The sequence below is a fragment of the Colobus angolensis genome, unplaced genomic scaffold (genome assembly GCF_000951035.1).
Source record: "Colobus angolensis palliatus isolate OR3802 unplaced genomic scaffold, Cang.pa_1.0 Scaffold26, whole genome shotgun sequence".
In the NCBI taxonomy this organism is placed as follows: Eukaryota; Metazoa; Chordata; class Mammalia; order Primates; family Cercopithecidae; genus Colobus; species Colobus angolensis.
In genome coordinates this window covers 9,042,942-9,056,779 of record NW_012115821.1, presented here as the reverse complement: position 1 = coordinate 9,056,779, position 13,838 = coordinate 9,042,942, and the positions used below count along the sequence as shown (strand labels likewise).

Here is a 13,838-nt window from a genome sequence, read left to right as displayed (position 1 = left end):
GGGGCTTGTGAGGCCCCCATAGGCCGAGCTCAGCACACCTCCATAGCCACTCTTAGTCTTCCTATGGATACTCCTGTTCTCATCCCAGACTCCAGCCAGCTCTCCTCGCCCTCCAGCAGCTTCCTGTAGGTGGCGATCTCTATGTCCAGGGCCAGCTTGACCTTCATCAGCTCCTGGTACTCAGGCAGCTCCCGCGCCACGTCCTGCTTGGCCCGCTGCAGGGTGACCTCCAGCTCCAACAGCTTGGAGTTGGCATCCTTAACCGCCAACTCGCCTCGCAGCTCAGCATCTGTGATGGCGGCCTCCAGGGAAGCCCTCTGGTCTTTGAGGCCCTCAATATCAGCCTGGAGCTAGCTGATGTTCCGGTATATCTAGGAGAGCTCACTCTTTGTGCACCGCAGGTCATCCCGTGCTTTGCAGCCAGTGTCTGCAGCTCCTCATACTTGATCTGGTACATGCTCTCGGCCTCAGCCCGGCTGCGGTTGGCGATCTCCTCCTACTGCGCCTTGACCTCAGCGATGATGCTGTCCATGTCCAGGGAGCAGCTGTTGTCCATGGACGGAACCACAGACGTGTCCGAGATCTGGGACTGCAGCTCCCAGATCTCCTCTTCATACAGCTGCCTGAGGAAGTTATCTCCTCAGTCAGCCCTTCCAGGTGAGACTCAGCTGTACCTTGTTCATGTAAGCTTCATCTGCATCCTTCTTGATGAGGACAAATTCATTCTCCATCTCTGTACCCTTATTGATCTCATCCTCATACTTGTTCTTGAAGTCCTTCACCAGTGGCTGCATGCTCCACCTCCAGCTTCTGCTTCTTCTGGCCCAGTCTCCAGTTGCCACCTAAGGTTGTTGATGTAGCTCTCAAACATGTTGTCCCTGTTGCTCTGAGTCGTCTTCTGCTGCTGTAGGAGGCTCCACTTGGTCTCCAGCATCTTGTTCTGTTGCTCCAGGAAACTAACCTTGTCGATGAAGGAGGCAAACTTGTTGAGGGCCTTGATCTGCTCCTGCTGGGTGCACACAGCCTGGATGTTGGGGTTTACCTCCAGGTTAAGGGGGCTCAGCAGGCTTTGGTTGACTGGGACGGTGGTGATGCCTCCCATACCACTGGTCCCGCCATAGCCTCCACCCAGGTCCCCCTGGAAGCTGCTGCTGCCCACTTCGGAGAAGCTCGAGGAAATGAGCGTGCTGAACTAGGCGGAGATTCCAGAAGGAGTGGAGAAGCTGCTTCTTGGTCCAATATGTAGTCTTTTATCCCTCACCTACCTCCCACCCTTCCCCCTTATGTCCTCAAAGTCCATTATAACATTCTTATGCCTTTGCATCCTTATAGCTTACCTCCCACTTAGAACATATGGTATTTAGTTTTTTATTCCTGAGTTACTTCACTTAGAATAATGGCCTCCAGCTCCATCCAAGTTGCTGCAAAAGACATTATTCCCTTTCTTTTTATGGCTGAGTAGTATTCCATGGTTGTATATACACAACATTTTCTTTATCCACTTGGTCGATGGGAACTTAGATTGGTTCCACATTTTTGCAGTTGCAAATTGTGCCATTATAAGCATTGTGTGCATAAGTCTTTTTCATATAATGATTTTTCCTTTGGGTAGATATCCAGTAGTGGAATTGCTGGATTGAATGGTAGTTCTACTTTTAGTTCTTTGAGAAATCTCCATACTGTTTTCCACAGAGCATTTTTTTCATATGTTTTTTGGTTGTTTCTATATCTTGTTTTGAAAATTGTCTATTCATTCCTTTGCCTACTTTTTTGATAGAATTATTTGTTTTTTTCTCTCTGAATCATTTGAGTTACCTGCAGATTCTGGATATTAGTTCTTTTTCAGATGCATAGTTTGTGAATATTTTCTCCCACTCTGGGGTTCTCTGTTTGCTGATTATTTCTTTCGCTGTGCAGAAGCTTTTTAGTTTAATTACGTCCCCTCTATTTATTTTTGTTTTTGTTGCATTTGCTTTTGCATACTTAATCATGAATTCTTTGCCTGAGTCAATACCTAGAAGAGTTTTTCCAATGTTATCTTCTAGAATTTTTATGGTTTCAGGTCTTAGATTTAAGTCTTTTACCCACCTTGAGTTGATTTTTGTATAAGGGGAGAGATAGGGACCCAATTTCATTCTTCTACATGTGGCTTGCTTAGCTGGGACTTTTTAAACTGTATATAATATACATTTTATGTAAAAAATAATATGTAACATATAGTTTAAAAATATATATATATTTTAATATATAATATTTATATAGAGAGAGTTTGAAAATAAAAGGAAATGTTTATGCTTGATTCAGCAATGCTACCAAGTAACAGGGTCTTTCTTTTTCCCTCTAGCCTTATCTTCCGTTTCTGTTAGTATCACTCTCAAGTAAAATTCTTCTACATGCAGCTCATGGAAACTGAGACCTTATATTTCTACATGTCCAGGTTTAGCAAAAAGAGGAACTATACCTCTATTTTTCAACAAAATACACAAGTCCTAGTAATAAAACCCAGATTGTGTCTCAAAGGCTCATATTAGCTATGGACCCATTCTTGATCCAACCATAGTAGTTGGGTGAGTAAGGAGGCAATGAAATGCTCACATAAGCCAAATAAATAACTTGTCCCCCATAGAAGCTGGAGTTGAGATGAAACCAATACTACATAAATATTTTGGACTCTAAGTAGTGTAAGGGAGATTTTTCAGAGGAAAACTGGGGGCTCCCTCTGAAGAGCAAATGAGTCATGAGCCTACAGATTTTTCCATCACAGCTTGGACCTGCTATGCTGGGTTTTGAGCCTGGAAAGGGAGTAAAGACTCATGCTTTCTATTCTAGGTCACCAGTAGCCTTATCATTAATAAAATCAGTAGAGATAAAGGAAATTAAACTTTTTGTATGTAAACCTTGGTTTAAGACCTACAGTAAGATTTCCATTTCAGAACTTAGCAGTGTGACCGCTCCTCAGCTGAAATGAACAGGTATGCTAGGTCAGACAGCTTCAGGAAAGCCCAGTTTCCTCATCTCTCCAAAAGATGATTGGATGGGTTCTGCTCCCCATTACAGGAAGAAACAAGGTCTTTAAAGAAAATACAGATGGAAAAACAGGAGGCTGAGGTGTGATAGGAGGCAGATCATCTGGGAAAAATGGTTTTTTTAAAGTTTTGGTTATACTTCTGATTAGTTATGAGACCTCAGGCAAATTACTTAATAACTTTGGGCATCTTCATTTGAAAGATGATGAAATTGAATTTTTTTTTATTGTTTCTATTACTTTGCTGAAATTCCCCATCTGTTCACACATCTTGTCCACCATTTATTCTAGATTTTTAACCTACATTTTATCATTCTTTAAGTTATCTATGTTATACTGCTAACATTTGGCTTATCTCTGAGTATGTCTCTATTGATTAGTTCTTATATTGACCATGGGTCACGTGTTCTTCCTTCTTCAGTGTCTCTGTCTCTCTCTCTCTCTTTTTTTCCCTGTGTGTTACATACTACGTGCAAACGAGCAGGAGAGACCCAAGCAATATTTGCCTCCAGAAAATGACATGTTCCTTATTCTGTGAGGCTAATGGTGTTGGGAGCTAAGTCACTCTCATCTAGTTTTAGCTTTGATGAAGCATTAGTTTGATTCAGTTCACCTGAACAATTTTAATTTCACAAGGACTTGAGATGTGAGTACTAGTGAGACTTCTGGGGTCTCTTTTTGTCTCAGAGCCTCTCCTAGCATTTTGAATTTGGGTGCTGTTTAGAAATTTATTTATTTTCTAAAATATTTACATGTCTTAAAAACATCATCCTTATCAGCCGGGACTTTTTAAGTTGTATATGATAATACATATGTAAAATATAATATGCAATATGTAGTTTAGTGTTTTATATATATATACATAATAGAGAGAGAGAGTTGAAAAATAAAAGGAAATGTTTATGCTTGATTAAAGCATAAACTTTGTGGAATTTCTTTTAGTCCTCCTGCCCAACATTCAGCCTTTGGAGCACCATTGAAAGTTGGAGAACCAACTTGTTGAAAACTTGAGATCACCTGGATAACTTTCTCTTAGCTCTCTTGCACTGCTCCTATTCATCAGAATAACACCCTCAAGCACCCAGAAAAAGCCTCTGGGAAAGAACTGGAGAATGGATGCAAAGTTTCTCTGTGTTTGAGCTTTCTTAGGATTATAATCTTTCATGCTGCTTGCATAGTCATTAAAAATTCATTGAAAGTTAGGCTAGTTTATCTTCATTAGCATTTTACTAGATTTTTCTTCCTCCCCCAATTCTACCAGGGTTAAAGTAATTGTTTTCCCCTCTTAGGAAGGTCTTACCACTTTCTGGAATTTAGCTTTTTGGGTTTTCTTACCCCCTCAGCCTTCTGTAGCTTATCCAGTGTACCCTTATTAGGGATACATTGGAAATGATGGTCTTCTAGGCCCTAATCCTAGGTCATTTTGAATGATACCTTCTAAATCTAAAGTCACTGGCAATCTGAATAAACTGTTAGAGACAATGTGGATATTATATATTTGTGTAATCAGAAACTGCCTCATAACTTCTCTTTTTGGCTTTTTGATAGTTGAATAAAAGACTCAGCAACACAGCAACTAATAGGAAACAGGGGATGATGTAAGGTGATATACCAACACTTGCTTAAGGCAATCCTAGTCAGGACCCAGCATGGCTAGAGCACATAGTGGTTTTGTTCTTGTTGGGTTTTGGCTGCTTTGTTTTTGTTATAATTTTGTTTTCTAAGTATTATTTTGTTTGAGGAAAATAAAATGTCTTCTTTGTATGACAGGTATTAAGGTGGTTACTTTTGCTTTTAGCAAATGCATAGGAGGAAGATCTAAGCTATATTCTATGAAAAAGAGGTAATTTTGGCCAAATACCAAGCAGTTAGGTCATGAGTGGAGTTAGCATTGCTGATGGGTCTCTACACTAGGGATAGAGTTATTTTGGATCTGCTGCTGCATTGTTGCACAGGGAAAAGAAAAAAAAAAACACTTTATACCCCAGAAAAGTGGAGGACAGAGCTTTGACTGGTATCTCAGCCTTGAGGCACTGACTCTCTTGCTGACTCAAGAATTCATGTCCCTGAGGATTCTAGGTCTAACTTAAGCTCCCAATATTCCTGTTCTATTAATTAAATCATCCACTTCACACAGGCGTAAAGAGATTCTACTCACTTTTGAGAAGTCTAACCTTTCTAGCACTTTCTCACATTTCTTAATGTTGACCTTTTATAGGATGGATAGTTCAGTCCCCAGAAAGTCTATTAAATCATCTACAAGGGCAAATGAATGACATTATGTGCAAGGTGAGTTTGCAGAAGAATTGATTATTTTCTCAGCTGATATCAGTGGAAATCTACTGAGTCTCTACTGTGTTCATGAAAAACAGATCATGTTTGACAAATGTGGCTGGATATTTTTATACATTTCCTCTATTGCCTGATAAGTGGGAGTGAGGGAGGTGGAATTTATCTGAATATTTGTAAAGTGCATGACACTGAGCACATAGGTGGAATGATTTATGAAACTAGCAATGCTTCCTTTCTTGGGAGAGTGGAAGTCATCTAGATCAGTGCTTAGAAATATAGGCTTTGAAGTCACTTGCCTGGGTTTAAGTCCTGATTGCACCATTTGTTTGGGCAAATTTCTATGTCCTAATTTTCTCCTGGTAATAGAGATATCTATTATTTATGTCTTGTTGTTCTTTTGAGTATGTGCAATGGTATTTGTATAGAATTTTGCACAGTGCCTGGCACACAGTTGGTCCTTACTAAGTGGTAATGACTATAATAGGAGGAAATTAGAGGGCTTCAAGAAAACCCAATAGTTAGTACAGTAATAACTCTCATGGACTTTCTTCAGTTGTACACTCATTTTATTCTAGCCTGGAGTTGTGATTGGATATTTTCTGCCAGTACAATTGACTAGCAGAGAATTAGTTGCTCAAAATATGTTCAACTTTCTCATGCATGATAAGATTTAGCCTGAGTATCCAGTTTGATATTCTATTTAGGTCCTGCCCAGTTCAATATTAAATGGAGTTTCTACCCTAGCGTGAAAGGAGGAAGAGAGAAAATTGGCTCCAAGAGGAATTCGGCTCCAAAATTCCCCGAATGTTAGAGTGAGACCATCTGGAATTCAAAATGTTACTGTAGGTAACTGACAATTGAATATAGGAAGACATAGGAAATAGAAGGCTAAGGTGAACATTTTTTCTATGCCTATACTCAGGTAAGAATGTTGTCAGGGTCATGAGTTACAGATCCTGCATAATAATGCCAAACAGAGAACAAAAGAACAGTTATTAATATTGTATCTGATTATTTAGCTATTTCCTTACCCACTTCCCATTACCAAGAAGAAAGGCAAGAGGCAGAGTGTATAGTGGTTAAGATAAGCCAAGAGGCTGGAATCAGGGAGTCTGGATTTGAATCTTTGTATTGCCTCTTTGTAGATCCTCGGCCTCAGTTTCCGCAAATGAAACACTGTAGTAACAATGCTTACATTACTGGGTTCTTGTGAGTTAAAAGAAGATAAGGCACGTAAAATATGATGCTCAATATAGCTTAACTTTTCTTTTTAATTCAGAAGAAAAGCTCAGTCTTATATATTTCCCCTCTTAAGGCTGACGGTGCATGAAGAACTGGATGTCAGGTGAGGTGATTCTGGGCCATAAACCACATTTTCAACTATACACTCACAGTGGTTATTATCTGGGGTCTGCATAGAATAGAAAAGGTGATGAGGTGGTATTTCTTACTTTATTTTCTGAATTCAGGCTAAGTATCTAGCTGTGTGTAAGAGCTTTGAAATCTGCAAGGTAACATTGGTGTCAGTGCCAAGAATAAAACTGTGCCAAACCACCAATGACTGCTGTGGCTTAGCCAAGCATTGATCAGTCAAGGCTCAAGGCTTTGAGATATGTGCTAGGAGCTGTTCTGGGGAAAAAGAATCACTGGCTATAGAGTCAGCAAGCCAGCAATAATGTGCTCATCCTTTCATCAGGGAAGTCAGAAGTGCTTATAGGTACCAAGGGGCTTGCTTGCAGCAAATACTCACACTGAAGACATCTCCCTTTATGAGCCCTTTTGTGGTCCCTCACCATTTCTGTCCAACTGTAGAGTAAAATTTCTTATTTCAACAGAGAAAGTTTTCAATTACTGGCTGCTATCCTAATTATATAAAAAGTTAGATGCCCAGAACAACAGAGTGGAATCTTAACACACTGTCTAATTTATCTTTGTGGTTCCCTGGGCTTAGCACAAAGCTTAACATACTGATTCTTTTAAAAAGGTTTGTTGACCATCTCATTTATACTCTCGCATCTATTCATGTACAGAGACATCCAACCTAATTTATCATGCCCATTATGTAGATAAGAATATTGATGTTCAAAGAGGGGAAGGAACTTCTTCAGGATCACATCCCTACTCAGTAGTTGAGCAACGCTAGAGTTCTTTGATTGCAAGCAACAGCAATCCATTGCAGTAACTTAAGCAATAGGCAGATAAATCAACAGACAAGTAAGAAGATACTAGTCAACTTGTGGAATTGAAGGGAGAGCTGAAGGTTTAGGTTTTGGAAAAGACATGGATAAGCATCCTGAGGGGTCCTGATGGCAGGAACTCACAAGTAGTCTCTCCATGATTCTGCCATCAGGTCTTCCATCCTCAACTACCTCATGTATGTGACTCCCCAAGATTCAAAATTCTGGAGGGAGATTTTGATTGCCATAAGTCAGATCTTCAGTCCTCCACCTAAGCTGTGGTCTGGACTCTGTGATTGACATCCCTCTAGAACACATAGGGTCAGGGTCAGGGTCAAATTCTCAAAAGATGCTGAGAAACCAGAAAGATAAACAAAAACATGCATGAAAAGAGTACACACTGCCTGTGTAAAAAAGGACAAACTCTTTCCCAAGGGCAAAAATTTAACTTTAAAACATATGCAATTTAACTTTAAAACATATGCAATTTAACTTTCTAAAAAGTTTAGAAATAGGCACCCGCTTGATATAAAATGATTCCTTTAATGAATGTAGCTTCAGACTGATGGGTAATGATCAAGGCCCTTGGGGCTACCTCCAGCTTTTCTTCCTGATGCATGGCCCTGTTTCTGTGTTGGCAGTAAGGAAACTTGCTGTTTCAGAGCTTAACCTATATCTAGAGAATGATTCAGACATAATGAAGAAAGTACCTGGTGTATAATATCTTAGCCCTTGCTGAGCATTTCAATCCCTTAAAAAATCCTATTTGCAGGATTGTTAAAAATTGTATTACTCATATCTTGGACAAAACCAGGGTTATTCTGAAGTAAAACTTTGACCCAGGGAGAAAGCACATTAGCCCGAGGATGAAGAAGACTGGGTTTGGGTCTGTCATTTGCTAGTTTGGACAAGGCTGCTTTACCTTCCTTGACTTCAATTTGTTAATATATATTATTAATGAAGATGTTGAACTACACACTTTTTCTTGAAATAGTATGACAAGTGAATGTGAAGATAAATAAATGCCTTAAAACTTAATAAAACTAAATTTCACTTTATGGATGAGCCTGACTTTCATCCTTTTAAACACAATTTTGAGACATATACAAACAGACAAGATAGACACCAATCAAACTTCAAAAAAATTATTTAAATTGCGTATCTATCCTGGCTCCCAGACAATGCAAATCATCATTGATATATTATGGCCAGTACCTCTGCCCTCTTTTGAACTGGTTGTTTTGAATGCCTGAGCACTCTCAGAAGCCCCCTCTCCTCACTACTACTTCCCCAAGTTATGAGTAACTTGGATAAACTGGTGGGCACAGAGGGTTAACGGCCCACCCACCCTCTTTTTAATGACTTTCTCAGAAACAGAAATGTGGGGCAATGATCGTATTCAATCATAACTCTTGGATCTCATTTGAGGCACTTGGGCAAGTTCCTCTCTGAATATATAAACAGCAAATAAGCACAAACAAAGAGAACATTATTAGAGAGATTCTGCAAATATCATATACATTCTTTTTTTTTATATGTATAATTAAACTTCTTTGGTGGTGCCTATAGAGTTTAATACTCATATTTTATTTCCACCACTGCAAGGAGATAGGAAGTAACATTGGATGTCAGCAGGTCTTCTTGAATAACCTAGACACTCTTCTGAATTATAAGGATAGAGCCTTAAGCCTTATTCTCAAGGAACCCATAGGTGGTCGGGTATGGAGAGGGAGTGCTCTCCATTATCCCTTCAATGCATAATAAATAGTTGTAATCAATATCTACCTGTAAGTTTGGCCAAAAACCAGCTTCTGCAAAGCCCAGTCAGGAGCTCAAGTGTTCTGTTCCCCCAGCTGTCAATCAGAGTAGGGAGGGCATGAAGGAGACATAGAAGACAGATTCATGAAGAATACTTGTTACTTTTATATGTGATCTGCAACTTTAAGAATTTTTTTTTTACTGATACTACCAAAATGAATTCATCAAAAGATAGCCTAATGATGACACTTCTCTGCCACTTTGCTGTTATTAGACTCCAGGGAGTAAATGTCTCTCATTATTATAAAGAGGGAATTATGAGCTTTTTCTCCATGAGGTGTAAGACAATCTTATCTTCATTTTCATTCTTCCAGGTGGTTATGCTGAACATGTAAATATTCTCCCTGCTGTGAAGATTAGTGCAGCTGGCCAAAGATGCTTTATTTTAAATATGTGGATGCAGGAAGAGAAAAGCATCAGAAACACTGCATGGGGTAAGACTGTCCTGGCTGCCAGGGTCTTGGTTCAGATGGTGGTAGCTATGGGACTTTTGCTGGGACCATGTTGAATCTGTACTTTGTCTTAGTCAAGGTTTGTTTTTTGTTACAATTATCATGTGCCTCCTCAAATGAGCTGAAATATTAAGGAGCTATAGTGTAAGGATACAGGAGCATTTTATGGGGTATTAATTATAATCTGACCTCTGAAGAGTCTGGGTTGAAAAACTGAGTATCTATTCTCTGTCTCTCCTTCTCTCTCTCTCTCTCTCTCTCTCTCTCTCTCTCTGAGGCCATATGGTCTCTCATTTTCATTTATTTTTGCACCTCCGCTTCATTCTTCTCTTTTTTCGACACTCATGCTGAATCTCCATCTCTGCCCATATGGCAGAAGACAGCTGCCCCTGGCTTCCTTATTCACATGCCCTTGACATTGACATGTCAAGCGAGGAGTGAAGACTAAAACTCTCGTATCTTTTTCTTTAAGCTCCTAGGAAAAAGTCTCTGATCAGCCCACTTGGGTCCATTTTATCTACCTATGGTTTAATCAGGAATTTCATGGAAATCCTAAAGGCCAAATACGGACTCCCAAGAAAAAAAGAACTCCTTAGTTAGCACTGTGGTGAGCCCTTCATGGGCATTGTCTTTGTCTAAAGTTTACAGAAATCCTATGAGGTTGCTATTACAATCTAATTTTATATGTAACAAAGCAGAGTCTCAAAACAGTTAAGTAATTTGCTCAGGATCATATACTGATTTTTTAGTTTTTTTAGAGGCAGGGTCTCACTCTGTTGCTCAGACTTGAGTGCAGTAGTACAATCATAGCTTGCTGCAATCTCAAACTCCTATGCTCAAATGATCCTCTAGCCTCAACCTCCTGAGTAGCTAGGGCTATAGGCGTTTGTCACCACAACAAGATAAATTTTTGTTTCAATATTTAATTTTTTTGTAGAGATGGGTTCTTGTTCTGTTGCCCAGGCTGGTCTTGAACTCTTGGCCTCAAGTGATCCTCCTGCCTAAGCCTCCCAAAGCACTGGGATTACTGCTGTGAGCCACTGCTCTCTGCTCCCTCAACTTACCCTGCAAGCTTTTTACCACTACCATCTTTTGCTCCTAAACAAAGTTTCTCAAATTTTAGTCAGCATCAGAATCACTTGCAGGGCTCATTGAAACCAATATATCTGGGCCCTATATTCAGAAATATTGATTCTGCAGGCCCAGGGATGAGGCTGGAGAATGTGCATTTCTAACAAGCTCTTTTGTGAAGCTGATGCTGTCAGTTCAAGGTCCAAAGCTACTTGGTCCTTGCTACTTCGAGTAGTACTGCTCTAAATGATCAAGAAGTTAATGTTCTCATGAATTAAGAAATCCCTTTGAATTGTAGCTAAATCCCATAAATAATCAGAATTAAAGAAGTTCCTGTGAGCGCATTTATTTGCTTTGTCTAATCCTGATATTTCGCTCACTCTGTTTTCAACTCATCTTTCTAAGAAAGAAAACCCTTTCTGACTTGGGACACTTGCATTTAGAGGGAATATCAGTAGTCCTGGATACATACATAATTTTGGAGGCTATTACAGAAGCCACTTACATAATTTTCCCCTTAACCCTCCCGTGAGATTTTAAAAAATCACTGCAGTGCTCATCAGAGAAGTAATTCTGAATAACATTTCCTCACTAGGAGATGGCAGAGATCAGTTTCCTGAACTAGGGCATATATGAATTTCACCCTTCTAATCCCATATAGTTTCAGACAGTTTTGCAGACAGCAAGGAAAATGAAGAAACTACTACTACACATAGTGAGGAATCTCACATGCCAGGTGTTGCATAAGAAAAACGAAGCATACTTCATGCCTGTATTTATATAAAATTTTAAACAATCAAGATCTATGGGGATGGATGTTAAGACTAGACCGTGGTTGCTGTTGGAGCAGGATAGTGACTGCAGGGCATGGGGTGGGGGTTGGGGAGGTGCACTCCCAGGAGTTGGTGATGTTCTGTTTCTGATCTGGAGGCTGGTTGCATGGGCATGTTCAGTTTGTGGAAATTCATGAGCTTGTATACTTATGAGCTGAGCACTTTTCTGTGTCTATTGTTATAGCCAGTATAAAAGATTCAGAGGTGTTTAAAAAAATGAGTCATTTGTAGAAAAGCAGTATATGAACTGTATTGACAAACCTATTGCCAATGTGCTATTCTTTGACACCCAGAAAGAACAAGCCTGAAAGGAAACATTCCAAACCATGACTGCCTCTGGGTGGTGGAAATGTGACTGGATTGACTTTTTGGGCTTTTCTGTACTGTCTACATTTTCTGCAATGTGCATACATTGCATTTATTAATATATCTTAACATATTTAGTTTTTAATTTAAAACACTGGTTTTGTTAAAGTAGGAGTAAATAAGAGGACCCAATCCCACCAAATTCAGAAACAGACACATTCTGTAAATGTCTATTTATACAAATGTCAGAATAAAAAAGTGGCCCTGGTAATTGTGGGGCCTTGACAATTACTTTATCCCATGTAAATGGTATTTCCCAAGGGCCTCTTTCAGGTTCTATTGGTACTTATAAAGCAGGATTCATGAGGAAAAGGTACTTAGGAAGCAAGGAAATGATCATTTTGTGAGGTTTGCAAAACAGGATACAAACATTCAAGGGACAAGTGATAATGATAAATTAGATTTTTGACCAAAGCTCAGAGATGCTAAAAACTCCAGAAGATTCATCAAGTGTTCTCCAATACTTTTAATATTTGTGACAGTGACAAAATTGAATAAAAATATAGATGTGTTTGTGGCTGGATATTAATGCATTCTTTCATTATTTCCCCTTGAAACTCTAGTAGGATAAAGCTTTTCAGAGAGGTTATACATTTTATGTTAAGCATCTCAATTTTTTTGATGAAAGAAATAATTAAATTTTCTTGAGTATTAAAGAGGGAAAAAGAATGATGATGTGATCTTCAATTCTGGTCTGTAACTATTTCCTGAAATTTCACTATCCCTGACTATATCAAACACCTAAGGAAAGGAGAGGAGCCATGGATAACAGAGCCTAGTGCTAATCTGGTTGGCTGGGTGTAGACTGCACTTGCTATATTTTGGAATCAGTTTCCTTGGGTTTGAATCCTGGCTCTCCCAATCACTGTGTATGGAACTTAGGGAAAATCATTTAGCCTATCTGAATCTCAGCTTCCTTGGCTATAAAATTTGAGTAACTTTTATTCCTTCCTCATAGCGTTATTATAAGGATCATACAAAATTACATGTGTACCATTTATCATTTTTTTGCTTTTCATCTCCAAATTTACCCTTTGATACCTGCTCTGTAATAATCGTGGACTTTCTTGAAGCATTTATCCTTTACTATAAGCACAATGTTAAGCTTTCTTAGTAGCAGGCACTGGAGGCACATCAGAGGAGAAAAGGGGCTCTCTTGTGTGTTCCAAGAACCACACTGACAGTCATTGGTGTGGATGGGAAGACATGTGGTAGGGCTCTGCCCTTATCATGAAGCCAGAGCATGAGTCCCTCCATGACTCAGCAACCCCGGTTAGTCTCACCTGTCCATGGTCTTTTCAACAGAGCACTACACATTCAAGCTTTCTGCCCACACCTCTCCAACACCCTCTGCAAGCCTGCATGTCCAGTTACCAGCCGTACCACACCTATGCCCCAAGGTTTACTTCCTGCTTGTCCAGCAACTGTGGACCAGCTCTGACCTAGCAAAACAGCAAATTTCTCTACCTCCTAGTGAGTTGCAAACCTTCTCCAATCAGGTCTGAATCTCAGCCTTGGGAAGGTGGCCGCCTTCCAAGTTTGTCCTCTTTTGGGTACTGTCCCTCAGCTCTGCTACCATTTGGAGTTCTCTTATAATTATTTGCGGGGGCGGAGCAAGATGGCCGAATAGGAACAGCTCCAGTCTCCAACTACCAGCGCGAGCGACACAGAAGACCGGTGATTTCTGCATTTTCAACTGAGGTACTGGGGTCATCTCACTGGGGAGTGCCGGACAATTGGTGCTGGTCAGCTGCTGCAGCCCGACCAGCGAGAGCTGAAGCAGGGCAAGGCATCACCTCACCTG

The 13,838-nt window shown here is 39.9% G+C and overlaps 1 long non-coding RNA gene and 1 pseudogene across 1 annotated transcript in view; one reads left to right on the top strand and one right to left on the bottom strand.

Annotated features, from left to right (window-relative positions):
* LOC105515460 overlaps positions 1 to 7,676 on the bottom strand; it is a 44,163-nt pseudogene extending 36,487 nt beyond the window's left edge.
* A 1,948-nt stretch (positions 7,677 to 9,624) lies between these two features.
* Positions 9,625 to 13,838, top strand: part of LOC105515391 — a 31,839-nt gene continuing 27,625 nt past the window's right edge. Inside the window, exon 1 of the long non-coding RNA XR_001002320.1 lies at positions 9,625 to 9,746. This is a non-coding gene — a long non-coding RNA (uncharacterized LOC105515391). The remainder of the gene's footprint in view (positions 9,747 to 13,838) is intronic.